We start from the raw sequence: 13,737 nt of genomic DNA, 5'->3' as shown, positions 1-13,737 counted from the left end.
AAAGGTCAAAATTTGCTCACTTGAATGACCCAATCACGTCAAAGAAAGAATCTTGTTTTTTATTGCCCACCCACATGATTGGGTATTCAAAATAAACACTAGTGCATTATATTTACTAATATTTTCTTTGTAAAGTAAACAGCCTGAGATTCCTAATGAAAGCAACTCCTGGTGCGTATGTCACTCCATAAATTCTACCTGTGTAGATAAAATATATAAAGAGCTTGGCATAAATGGAAAGAAAAAAAAAATGATCTGTAGAATGTCCGTGCATTCTGGGCAGAATATATGTTTTATTTTTTAATTCTTTATGTAACAGCAGATACGCTTGTGGTATGATATATACACTGGCTCCTGGAATATAGAATGGCTAGTCTTAAGACCAGATATATTAGCATCAGTCACGTAATCTTTCCAACTCTAGTGTGCCTTTATGTGTATAGTTAAAATGCTCTTGTTCTTTGGTTCCGGATTTGCATATTCTACAAAGATAATGAGTTTCTTATCTTTTTAGAATATAGTCTGTGTTTTGATCAAAGTCATTAAATGAATACTGAATTAGTAATTCTGATTGTTTTGCTAATGACTTGTATTAAAGATTTTGTTTAATGATAGCAAAAGCAGTAGGCAAGTTCATTTTTCTAATCATGCTGGCTCAGAGTCATTATTCAATCTCTCTCACTTGACCTACATATAATATCAATTATTTTTAATAGTAACACAGTATGCTGAATAGGATAGATTTTGTGCAGCCACCTGACAGTTTCTGATGAGGTGTCAAAATCTGCCCAGGTGTTCCGTTTTTTGCTTCTTCTTTCAGGAAGCATCTATGTATGGCATTTGCTATGCTTTTCAAATACATCTGATGTAATTTAATCCTTGAAGTTTTTTTATAAATCTTTTATATGCTGTAAAAAATATAAATAGTTGAAAAAAAAGTGTGAAATAAACTGCCATAATTAGCTGGTCATAGCTCGTGCCGCCAATTACTACACACCAAAAAAGGGTGGCTTACTAGAGGGCATAGCTACATATATTAGGAAGAGGTGAATCAATATTTAGAAATCTACATGATTAGGATAGCTGAGACTATGTATTACTTGAGGTACTGCCTGTCAGTGATAAAGAAATGTTGGACACCGGCGGATTCTGAGCCAGATCTTTAATAGCCCATGCACATTGGACATAAAAAATGCTTCTTATACGGACTTGTGGTGTTTTTTTTCTTCAGCCTGTATAAACAGCTCTATGTTAGCCTAGGAGGAGTGTTTTCAGGCTGAAAAAATAACAAAACAAACAGAAACATCACAGAATTGTGTTTTTGAGAGAAGTTTTTGGGCAGAAAAAAGCGTGAGGCCTATAAATGCTTTTAAATGTGCATAAACGCAGCATTTTCAAGTGTACATTGATTATAGTAGAAATAGAGCAGAGGGGAATGTTTTTACACTTATAAAAGAAAATGCCCATAAACTCTCGTAAACTCTTTTACAACATAAGCCTAGTGTGTATGGACATTTTTGTTTTTTATCTTGTTTACCATTTTTATAAACAATCTTTATTATTCAAATAAACATTTAATATGGTGACAGCCCACAGCACTGGTTTCCCAGTGCCTTATGGGTGTTCTAGAGACTATGGATGAGGTTCAAGTTTAAATCAAACCAAAAAGCTGTATAAACTTAGCTATTTGGCATTTAGAAATTGGGCAAATTAAATGAGGTGTCATACCTCTGGCTGCAGTGTAAAAAGATACATTTAGCACCAGTATTACTACCGTTGCTAAATGTTACAGCCTCCTGATCAGACTGGTTGTTAGGAAGCCAGCAGCAACCACCTTCCTAGGAACCAGCGATGTATCCCTACCTGGCCATGCAGCTATCAGTGATATTGACCAAATATGGGCATGGCCCTATTTGGTCAACCAGCAAAAAAACAGCAATCAGCCAGGAATCTGTAATTTGGTAACATGGCAGTAGGGATGAGCTCGATGTTGCAGTCAAACTGAACATTGGGTGTCCGCCCGTTCGCAGAACATCAAACATTATGGGGCAGTTGTGGGAAATTCGAGCACCGCGGAATGCCCCATAATGCACTGACACAGCAGAGGGCCATCAATTAGTACCTGTGCGAGTATGGCACCAGGACCGGGTCAGGGGAGTTTAGCTTCTTTTGTCAGGTTAGTGGCTACTAAACAAGGATGCATACACTGTCCTGTCACCATTTGAGGAGGCCAAAAGGATGGTGAGCAGTGACCATGCATGCATCAGTGACACTGTCCCTCTAGTCTTCCTGCTGGAGCACATGCTTTGTGGAATCATGGACAGGGCACTCGAGACAGAACAGAGGGAGGAAGAGGAGGACTTCCTTTCCTCTCAAGGCCCCCTTTATCCAGATAGCATTCCTGTGGACCTGCCAAACTCACAGAAAGAAGAGGAGGAGGAGGATTGTGCCAGCATGGATGTAGAGGTTTACACTCAGCAGCAGTCTTCAAGGGATGGTTTTCAGTCCCCAGAAACCCAAGGAATTGTACATGGCTGGGAGGAGGTAGTTATGGATCATGTGATCATTAGTGACCCAGGGGACTCGAATGCCTCTGCAAACTTACGCTGCATGCCCTCCTTGATTCTGAAAAGCCTGTGAAAGGACCCTAGGCTTTGTGGTATCAAGGAGAGGGATCATTACTGGCTGGCAACCTCTCTTGATCCACATTACAAGGGTAAGGTTGCAGAACTCACCTTGCCTTTACAGACCAAGCAGAGGATGAAACATCTTCAGGAGGCCTTGAAGAAAGGTTTTCAACGCATTTCCAGACCCTGGGAGGTTACCATTTCCTGAAGCTGGACAACATGTTGCTGAGGCTTCGTTCAGTCAGAGGAAGAGCAGTGGAGAAGGTGGCAGTCTGACTGATGCCTTTAAACAATTCTTCAGTCCTCGAGTCTTATAAGTTCAAGCAACCATCGCCAGCATCTGCATTATATGGTGCAGGAATATCTAAGGGCAAGAGACTCAGAGACCTTTTCAACAGGGTATACACTGGGTTACTGGTTCTTTAGGATGGACCACTGGCCAGAACTTGCTCAATATGCAATTGAGCCCCTGGCCTGTCCTGCATCTGTGCTTTCTGAACTCACATTCAGGCTGTTGGATGGTTTTTAATGGATCAAAGAGTTTGCCTGTCCACATACTCTGTTGATAGGCTCATATTCATAAAAATTAATCAGTCTTGGATCAGCAGATATCAAGCACCTGATGCTGATATAACTGATTGAATTTGTTATGGATCCCTTGAAGACTGCTAGGCTGACTATCCTATTCCTCCTCAATCTTGACGATGCTAGCTTTTTGGTTAGGGCACCACCACCACCACCACCAACCAAGGCCCAATTGCCCCTGTTTAGGGGTATGTAATTACAATTTTTCATCTAACATTTCAGAGCAGGGCCTGTTCCTGCACCCAACATGAGTATCTGTGAGAGGTTACAGTGTTGTGGAACCATCACTACCACCCAAGGCCCAATTGTTCTGCCCCTGTTGAACAGGGGCATGTAATTACAATTTTTGATATAATATTAAAACGCAGGGCCATTCCTGCGCCCAACTCGAGTATCTGTGAGAGGTTACAGTGTTGTGGAACCACCACCACCTACCAAGGCCCAATTTTTCTGCCCCTGTTGAACGGGGGCATGTAATTACAATGTTTGATATAATATTTCAACGCAGGGCCATTCCTGCACCCAACTCGAGTATCTGTGATTGGTTACAGTGTTGTGGCTCCACCACCACCGGCCAAGGTCCAATTTTTCTGCCCCTGTTAACAGGGGCATGTAATTACCATTTTAATCTAATATTTCGCAGCAGGGTCTGTTCCTATGCTCAACAAGAGTATTTGTGAGGGGATACAGTTTTATGGCACCACCACCCCCACCGCCAAGAAGGCATGCCTGAGACTTCATGGAAGCAGTGCTAGTCGCCATGGGTTTCTTACCCAACATGTGTGCTTACATTAAAGCTTTATACACAGTCCCAATGGCAAGAGTACGAGTCAATGGCCACCTGTCGGACACCTTCCGGCTACACAATGGAACAAGACATGGTTGCCCTCTTTCCCCACTTCTCTTCGTTCTTACCCTGGAACCCCTACTGAACAAAATCAGATCCAACCCAGACATCAAAGGGATTAAAATCCACAACCATACCTATAAACTAGCGGCATTTGCGGATGATCTCTTTCTCTTCCTTATGGATCCCCATATTGCAATACCCAACCTACTTCAGGACCTGGACCTTTTCCAAAAAATTTCCAACTTAAAAATAAGCTATTCTAATTCAAATGCTCTTAATATAACATTATCACCAGAAACAGTTGAATTATGTCAAATTAAATTCCCTTTTAATTGGGCAAAAGAAACCATAACATATCTTGGCATCCGTATTCCTATCAAGTTATCAGATATCTTCAACCATAACTTTGGAAAAATATTGGAGGAGACACACAAAGACCTGAGAGAGCTTTAGAGCTTTAGAGAGACGGGCCTCTCTAAATGTCTCCTGGTTCGGGAGATCAGCACTGATAAAAATGACCATACTCCCACATTTTCTGTACATTATGCAAACTATCCCCATACATCTCCCTACCTCTTTCTTTATGTCCTTCCATAAAGCATGCTCAGCCTTTATTTGGAAAAATAAACCACCTAGAGAAAAATACTCAGGTCTCACTATGCCAAAAAATAAAGGAGGTATTAGACTGCCTTATTTACAAAGATACTACTGGGCAGTTCACCTAGCCTACATAGTGAATTGGAAAATCCATCACAATATTAAGGACTGGGTAAATCTCGAACATGCTGTAACACCACAATGCTTATGAACACTTCCTTGGATCCACTCCTGACATGGATCCCCTGCAGCCAAATCACACCCATTCATAAACCCAATATTATAAATATTCAGTAGAACTAAAAAAAAGAAAAACACCAACTCCTTGTTGGGGCCCACTAACACCATTTAGGCCTAACCAAGATTTCAATCCAGGAATGTCTAATGACTTTTTAAAACAGATAAGGCCTCATAGAGATGTGTTGATGTCTCAAGTCTTCAGAAGGGGAAGAATAGCACTACATACCATCAATGCAGAACTTACCCGCCACTCCCTATCTCAATGGACCTATATGCAAATACACCACTTATTGACAAATAGAGAAACCAAATCCTTTTGGTCCAGACCACTAACATTACTCGAGACACTCTGTTAAAAAAAAACAAAATAAAGACATCTGATTTCCATGCTATACACATCACTTTTTGAGGACTTACCCTCCTTTGACAGTAACGCAATCCAAGCATGGAGCCGTGAACTGGACATACAGCTTGATGACTCACAATGGGAAACTATCTGCACCTACATACGCAAAGGATCCATGAATGTCGCAGTTCAGTTAAGTGGTTACAAAATTCTACCCTGCTGGTACTGGACACCTACTCTTCTAAAAAAATTCTCAACACAAATCCCTGACACCTGTTGGAGATGTGAGAAAGAAAAAGGGACAATGCTCCACTTGTGGGGGGCATGTGCAAAGATTCAACCCTTCTGGAAATCAGTACATGACACTATTGTGAAAATAACTTCTGACGATAGTGCTTACTCTCGTGCCAATACCTCCTACATCATACTTCTATACCAAAAAAAACAATATCAGAAGTCGTTATCGATTAACCCCTTACCTACATACCCATTGTCATATGACATCCGCAGATGGGATCTCCCATCCTGGGCGGGCGTCATATGACATCCTCAGCTTCCCGGCAGTATAGAGTGCGCATGGTGCCACATCACTGAGGAGCCGATGCGCATGCCCAGTGGCATCAATGTCCGCTGGGCACTCGTGATCGCTTTTTGCAGAGCAGGACTATATATTTGTGTGTGTAAACACACAGATCCACATCCTGTCAGGGGAGAGGAGACAGATTGTGTGTTCCTAGTATATAGAAACGATGATCGGTCTCTTCCCCTAGTCATTCCCCTTCCCCTACAGTTAGAATCACTCCTTAGGTGACACAGTTAACCCCTTGATCGCCCCCTAATGTTAACTAATTCCCTGTCAGTGACATTTATACAGTAATCAGTACATATTTATAGCACTGATCGCTGTATAGTTGTCAGAGGTCCCAAAATAATGTCAAAAGTGTCTGATATGTCCGCCGCAATGTCACAGTCACTGTAAAAATCACAGATCACTGCCATTACTAGTAAAAAAAAATAATAATAAAAATGCAATAAACGTATCCTCTATTTTGTAGGCGCTATAACTTTTATTTTTAACAAAATATGTAGAGGAATACATATCGGCCTAAACTGAGGAAAAAACAATATATATATATATATATAGATATATATATATATATATATATATATATATATATATATATATGTGTGTGTGTGTGTGTGTGTGTAGAGACATTGCTCCATTGGGCCTATTGGCAGTTAGAACTGGTAATGTAAGTGGAATATATCCCAAAAAAGTTCTTTATCGCATACAAATATACAGAAAAATACATTATCTTAAAACTGTATGATCTTTTTTTTTATTTGGGATATGTATTATAACAAAAAGTAAAAAATATTGTGTTTTTTTCAAACTTGTCACTCTTCTTTTGATTAGCAAAGTTCAATAAAACATGGTACTCTTGGCTACACTACAAAACAAGCAAAGACTACACAGATATACAGTAAGTTAGATAGAAAATCTCTGTAACCTTAAACTAATCATAATCCACAATTAGAGACACTAAACAAATTTTCAGAAATTGGTAACCTATGTGGTATTGCCTCCGAAACCTCCTCCTTGACTGGGGGGGGGGGGGGGGGGAGTGAGAGGCAACGTCACTTCCCTACCAGCTCTGGTCTTAGAGAGAGAGGGGGGGTGGGGAGTTGGGGGAGAGGAGGGGGAAGGGAGACGAGGGGGATGGAAAGAGTGAAAATTAACATCCTGCTTATCTATTACTCTCCCCTTACTATTGCACATCTCAATTTTTTTTTTTTTACCCCCTTTAACCTCCTCCCTTACCTGTCCCTCACGACGCCACTCATAAAAAGACATAGACTGTCACTCAATCCACTTTTTTTGACAACCCCAAGTAATGTCTACCCAGATACAATACCTGAACACTATTCTCTGATACAATATCTAAAAAAGTTCCTGGTTACAGGGTTAACACATTCCTTAAGACTGAATTTACTTTAATTGTTCTCTCTTGAATATGACTTGGTAACTAAATCTCAGGAATTAGCATTCTTACTGTTTTTTATAGTGCTAAAACCATATGACAGTTATGGATAGCCCTGTTCAACCCTGTTATCATATGTCTACGCCTTATTCATTAACCATCAATATTCATGAATCTTGATAATTTGTGAACTCAATAAAAAAAAGGCCTAAAAATTGAAAACTAATACAGCCAACAATTTAAAATTGATAAGTTGCAATATAACACATTTTTGATTTGAATACCACTATAAGAATTACTGGAAACAATTTGAAACAAGTGGAGATCACTAAAGTATTGGTGTATACTTCTGTGATTTCTAGTTTCCAGAGGCATCAGCCAGATATGGTATATAAATATACATACCTGGCTGGTATAAATATTATGTTTACATAGTTACATTTGACCAATGTAACTACAGTTGTGCTCATACATTTACATACTCTGGCAACATTTATGATTTCTCTGCCATTTTTCAGAGAATATGAATGACAACACCAAAACTTTCACTGATGGTTAGTGTTTGGCTGAATCCATTTATCATCAATCAACTGTGTTTATGCTTTTTAAATCATAATAACAACACAAACTACCCAAATGACCCTGATCAAAAGATTACATACAGTGGTGAATTTGGCCTGATAACATGCACACAAGTTGACACAAAGGGGTTTGAATAGCTATTAAAGGTGACCATCCTCACTTGTGGTCTGTTTGCTTGTAATTAGTGTGTGTATAAAAGGTCAATGAGTTTCTGGACTCCTGACAGACCCTTGCATCTTTCATCCAGTTTTTCACTGACATTTCTGGATTCTGACTCATGAGGAAAGCAAAAGAATTGTCAAAGGATCTGCTGGATAAGGTAGTTGAACTGTATAAAACAGGAAAGGGATACAAAAAGATATCCAAGGAATTTAGAATGCCAATCAGCAATGTTCAAACTCTAATCAACAAGTGGAAAATGAGGGGTTCTGTTGAAACCAAACCATGGTCAGGTAGACCAACTAAAATCTCAGTCACAACTGCCAGAAAAATTGTTTGAGATGCAAAGAACCCCCCACAAATAACTTTAGGTGAAATACAGGACTCTCTGAAAACATGTGGTGTGGCTGTTTCAAGATGCACAATAAGGAGACATTTGACTAAAGATGGGCTACATGGTTGAGTCCCCAGAAGAAAGTCATTACTACGCAAATGCCAGAAAGTATCTTACAATACGCCAAACAACATAGAGACAAGCCTCAAACCTTCTGGCACAAAGTTATTTGGAGTGATAAGACCAAAATTTTGGTTTTTGCCAACAACTATAAACACTACATTTAGAGAGGAGTCAACAAGGCCTATGATGAAATGTACACCATTCCTACTGGGAAACACGGAGGTGGATCGCTGATCATTTTGGGGATGTGTGAGCTACAATGGCACAGGAAATTTGGTCAAAATTGATGGCAAGGTAATTGCAGTATATTATCAAAAAATACTGGAGGAACATTTGCATTCATCAGCCAGGAAGCTGCATATGGGACGTACTTGGACATTCCAACATGACAATGATCCAAAACACAAGGCCAGGTCAACCTGTCATTGGCTACAGTAGAATAAAATGAAGGTTCTGGAGTGGCCATCTCAGTCTCCTGACCTCAATATCATTAAGCCACTCTGGGAAGATCTCAAATGTGCAGTTCATGCAAGACAGCTCAAGAATTTACAGGAACTGGAGGCTTTTTGCTAAGGGGAATGGGCAGCTTTACCATCTGAGAAGATAAAGAGCCTCATCCACAAATACCACAAATGTTTTAAGCAGTCATTGATGTTAAAGGGGTCAATACACGGTATTAAGAACTTGATTATGTCAACTTTTAATCAGGGTAATTTGGGTAGTTTGTGTTGTCATTATGATTTAAAAAGAGTAAACACAGTTGATTGATAATAAATGGTTTCAGCCAAACACTAACCATGAGGGGAAGAAATGTTTTTGTGTTATCATTCTTATTCTCTAAAAAATACCCAAGAAATCATAAATTCTGTCAGGGTATAAAAACACATGAGCTCAGCTGTATGTATTATATAAAGATGTCTACAATTGTTCTTTAAAGCGGAGTTCCAGCTGCAATTTTTTTTTAAAGTCAGAAGCTATAAACACTGCAGCTGTAGTTCAGGGTGGCATTTCAAATGGTTAAATGTTAGCTAATCAATTTGTATGCACCAAATCATCTAGTTTGGATAGTGCTGAAGATAATAAAATGATGAGCACTTAATTGAAAAAATATACCTCCTTTATTAGTGCAATGTCACATTAGTCAAATGAGCCAACATTTTGGGACTGCACAGGGTCCCTTCCTCAAGGTGACATAGTGACCACTCACAATGCGATAAAACATGTATTTCAGGGGGTCAGCAACTCATCAGTTGCTATCTACCTGACGATCACAAGCAGGTGACTGGTAGATCGTGAAAATGTCCCTGCTTTGCCGACATCACCCCTTAGGTGCTGCTCCTTCACCCCAGCCTGCACAGCTCTCATCCTCATGGCAGAGCAGAGAGTGGGAAGCAACACAGCTCAGGACAGAGGGCAGGAGCTGGCTAAGATAACTTTTCAAGTTAACTGGCAGGTGATTGGTTACTTGGACACAGGGCAGTTCTAGCAACAAATCACCAGATTGTTAATATGGGGGGAGTGCCCAAGATGGTACTGGAGCTGGTCCTGTAGTTCCTGAGCTTCACCTCTGCCCTGGGGATTCACATTTTTTCGGCACATTCCATCCTTTGGTTACCCTATCAAAGGCTCCTGCAACCCCCTCTGGGTGCTTCAGGATGCTCTTCCGGCATTATCTCCTGGTAAACAGAGGGGGAGGGGCATGCACATTACTCCAGAGCACAACAGCAATATTATCACAGGGCTGCTCTACCTCTCTTAATACCTGCTGTTCTACAGATGCCACAAGATATTATTACTGCCATCCCACTGACTGCTGCTGCTCCCTGCAGGTTGTCAGCATTACAAAAAGGGTCAGAGGACACTGCTATGGGGGAAAGAGGGGTAGAGGACACTGCTATGGGGCAGAGAACACGGCTATGGGGCAGCGGACACAGCTATGGGTGGGGGCAGATGAAACTGCTATAGCGGGAGGGGGTAGTGGACACTGTTATGAGGGGAGGGGGTAGATGACACTGCTATCTGAGGAAGAAGGGGCAGAGGGCACTGTTATGGGCAGGGCCGGGGCAAGCATAAGACACTAGGATGGGGGGTAAAATCCAAGTTAATGCTTCTCTTTCACTAAAGTAACAACCCAACAGAAAAGTGCAACATGAAAAGCGGGAATCAACACTCACCAAATTTCTACTAACACAAAATTAGCAGAAGGAGCACAAAGGGTGGCACCTGACAATTTAACTTCCTATTTTTCGGCTCGTAGTACATCTACGTTTGTGTTTGTTGGCAACAATTGTGTACCATTTGCATGCATGACAAAATCCAGGCACACGCCTTCGGACAACATACGGAGGTTTTGTCTGCGGAAAATCCAATTGTGTGTACGAGGCTTAAGTAGTGGCACGATATACAGCAAAATCATCTGGGACGCCTTGCGTTCCACGCACCAGAAACTCCAAAACTGGAAAGTGGCACAGTGAAAGAAACCCCTACTGAGATAATGCTATAGAAAGCTGTCAGAGACTGTAGACATGCTACAAAAGATGGCCAGAGACTCCAGTATTGTTATAGGAGCTGTTGGAGACTGGGGTCATACCATAGGAGACAAATATACACTGGAGACCTATTAAATGAAACTGCAAGAGATAAAAGTCCCTTTACAAATCCACATTAGTGCACCCTACAGTCCATTTTAATTTGCCTTGTGCTAGAGTAAGATCCAATATAAAAGATTATATAAGAGACATAAACTAAGACTTTTAACTGCTATAATCCAATTTAAAGAATATGTTCCTTTACTGGCATGAGTAATCGGCTAGATAAATAAAGCACAGAATGATGTCTGTGAGGGTTCTGAGGTGCTAACAATATGTGCAAAGGGCACAAGTGCATTAATTACATTACACCAGAGACCATGCATAGTGAGACCATTGAAGACATTCTATGCTTGCTTTAAACTTTTAGCAACTAGATATGCAGGTTCTGGAGATGGAATACTAATTTTGCCTTCTAATTCTTGACAATTTGGCAGGGTAAGATCCCACTTCTCCTTTATCTTTGGGCATTCCCACCAGATATGCACCGCCGTTGCCCTTTGATTGCACATCCTCCAGCATAGTGGTGAACTCTCCACTTTGTATTGATGTGTTCTCACTGGGGTCAAGTACCATCTAGCTAACAATTTGTAGTTAATTTTGATGGTATTCATGGCTCACACATTCTCAAATGCGGTTCCAATCATCCTCTCAACTTGGCAGTCATCAAGTTTTAGATCCATTTCTTTTTCCCATTGATCTATATAGGCCAGTCTTCCTTGTCCTTCTAGATCTGATAGTATTCCATACACTTTTGATATTCCATTTTTTACTGGCAGAACTTTTCTAAGAACATCTTTTCTCCTTCATCCCGTATTGTATTTGGAAGTGTTTTTACAAAGTGTTTTATTTGAAACTGATTCCATCCACTTATCTTCCATCCTGTAGATTTTTCTATTCCTTGTCGTGCTTTGGTCTTACCCATTGTAGTAACGTCTTTCAATTGAGGATTTTTTATTTTCAGTGCAGTGAATATCTCTCTCCCCGGTGAAAAAAAGCTAGTTCCTGTAAGCGCCAGTAAAGGAGAATTGTACTCCCATTTTTCTTTCCAATACACAATGTCCCAAATTTTAAAAACATTTTTAGTCAAATCATGTGTGTCTTGATCCAGTATCCTATATTTTCATGGTACCCAAATAATTTTGTGTAACGTGCTTCTACTTATTTTGTTTTCTATCTCTACCCACTTTTTCCCACTATTTTCATTTGTCCACTCAATCATGCGTGCCAAAACTACCGCTTTATAATATCTATTTATATCTGGAGTTGCCAATCCCTCGTGTTCCCTTTTCCTAGTGATGAGTGCAAATTTTATTCTTGGCTTTCTATTTTGCCAGATGAAATTTATCAACATTTTTTATTTTCTTGAAGAAACTCTGTAGAATTCCTATTGGTAACATCTGAAATTTGTACATTACTTTTGGTAGGATGACCATTTTAAACATATTTATTCTGCCTATTAGGGGTGAGCTTTGAGTTCGAGTCAAACTCATGTTCGACTCAAACATTGCCTGTTTGCCTGTTTGGCAAACAGTAAACAATTTGGGGTGTTCGCGGCAAATTCGAAAAGCCACGGAACAGTGATAATTTTAAATATGCAAGTTATTGTCCTAAAAAGTGTTTGGGGACCTGGGTCCTGCCCCAGGGGACATGTATCAATGCAAAAAAAAGTTTTAAAAACTAAAGTTTTTTCCGGAGCAGTGATTTTAATAATTCTTAAAGTGAAACAATAAAAGTGTAATATTCCTTTAAATTTCTATAGTATGCCTGTGAAGGGGTGCATGTTTCCCATGCTTAGAACTGTCCCTGCACAAAGTGTAATTTCTGCAGGAAAAAAAGTCATTTAAAATCACTCACGGCTATAATGAATTGTCAGCTCCCCGTAATACAGAGAACAATCATTGAAAGTCATTGATAAAAAAAAAAGCTTGGGGATCCCCCAAATTAAATTACCAGGCCCTTCAGGTCTGGTATGGATATTAAGGGGAACCCTGCGTCAAGTTAAAAAAAATGATGTGGAGTTCCCCCTAAATATCCATATCAGACCTGTGGTATGGATTTTAAGGGGAACGCCAAGCCAAATTTAAAAAAAATGGCATGGAGTTCCCCCTAAATATCCATACCAGACCCTTTATCCGAGCACGCAACCTGGCAGGCTGCAGGAAAAGAGGGGGGGATGAGAGAGTGCCCCCCTCCTGAACCATGCCAGGCCACATGCCCTCAACATTGGGAGGATGCTTTTGAGGTCTGTGACCCCCTCAAAGCACCTTTACCCCATGTTGATGAGGACAAGGGCGTCATCCCCACAACCCTGGCCGGTGGTTGTGGGGGTCTGCGGGCAGGGGGCTTATCAAAATCAGGAAGCCCCCTTTAACAAGGGGACCCCAGATCCTGGCCCTCCCTGTTTGAAATGGTAAGGGGGTACAAAAGTACCCCTACCATTTCACAAAGAAAGTGTTAAAGAATGTTAAAAAAACACACACACCGTTAAAAAAGTCCTTTATTAAAAATATTTTTTTTTTAAAAGATTCCAGCGGTGGTAATTCACTCTTGCTATCCAGCGACGGATGATCATCTCTCCAGGATCCAGCGATCGCTGATCTGATCCAGCAACGGGTGATCTTTTGCTCCATCGCAGTGAAATCCATCCATTCTCTGTCTCCACTGGCGGAGACACTGCGGGATCCCGGCAGCCTGACATTTCTTATATGAGGAGGGCGGGGC

The 13,737-nt window shown here is 40.6% G+C and overlaps 1 protein-coding gene across 23 annotated transcripts in view; it reads left to right on the top strand.

Annotated features, from left to right (window-relative positions):
- Positions 1-13,737, top strand: part of PTPRD (protein tyrosine phosphatase receptor type D) — a 2,297,910-nt gene that overhangs the window by 737,707 nt on the left and 1,546,466 nt on the right. The gene's annotated exons all lie outside the window — the stretch shown is intronic.

The sequence above is a fragment of the Lithobates pipiens genome, unplaced genomic scaffold (genome assembly GCF_037356315.1).
Source record: "Lithobates pipiens isolate NorthernLeopardFrog02 unplaced genomic scaffold, aLitPip1_a1.2 Scaffold_13, whole genome shotgun sequence".
Classification (NCBI taxonomy): Eukaryota; Metazoa; Chordata; class Amphibia; order Anura; family Ranidae; genus Lithobates; species Lithobates pipiens.
The sequence above is the reverse complement of the archived record's forward strand: the minus strand, read 5'-3'. Positions and strand labels throughout refer to the sequence as shown.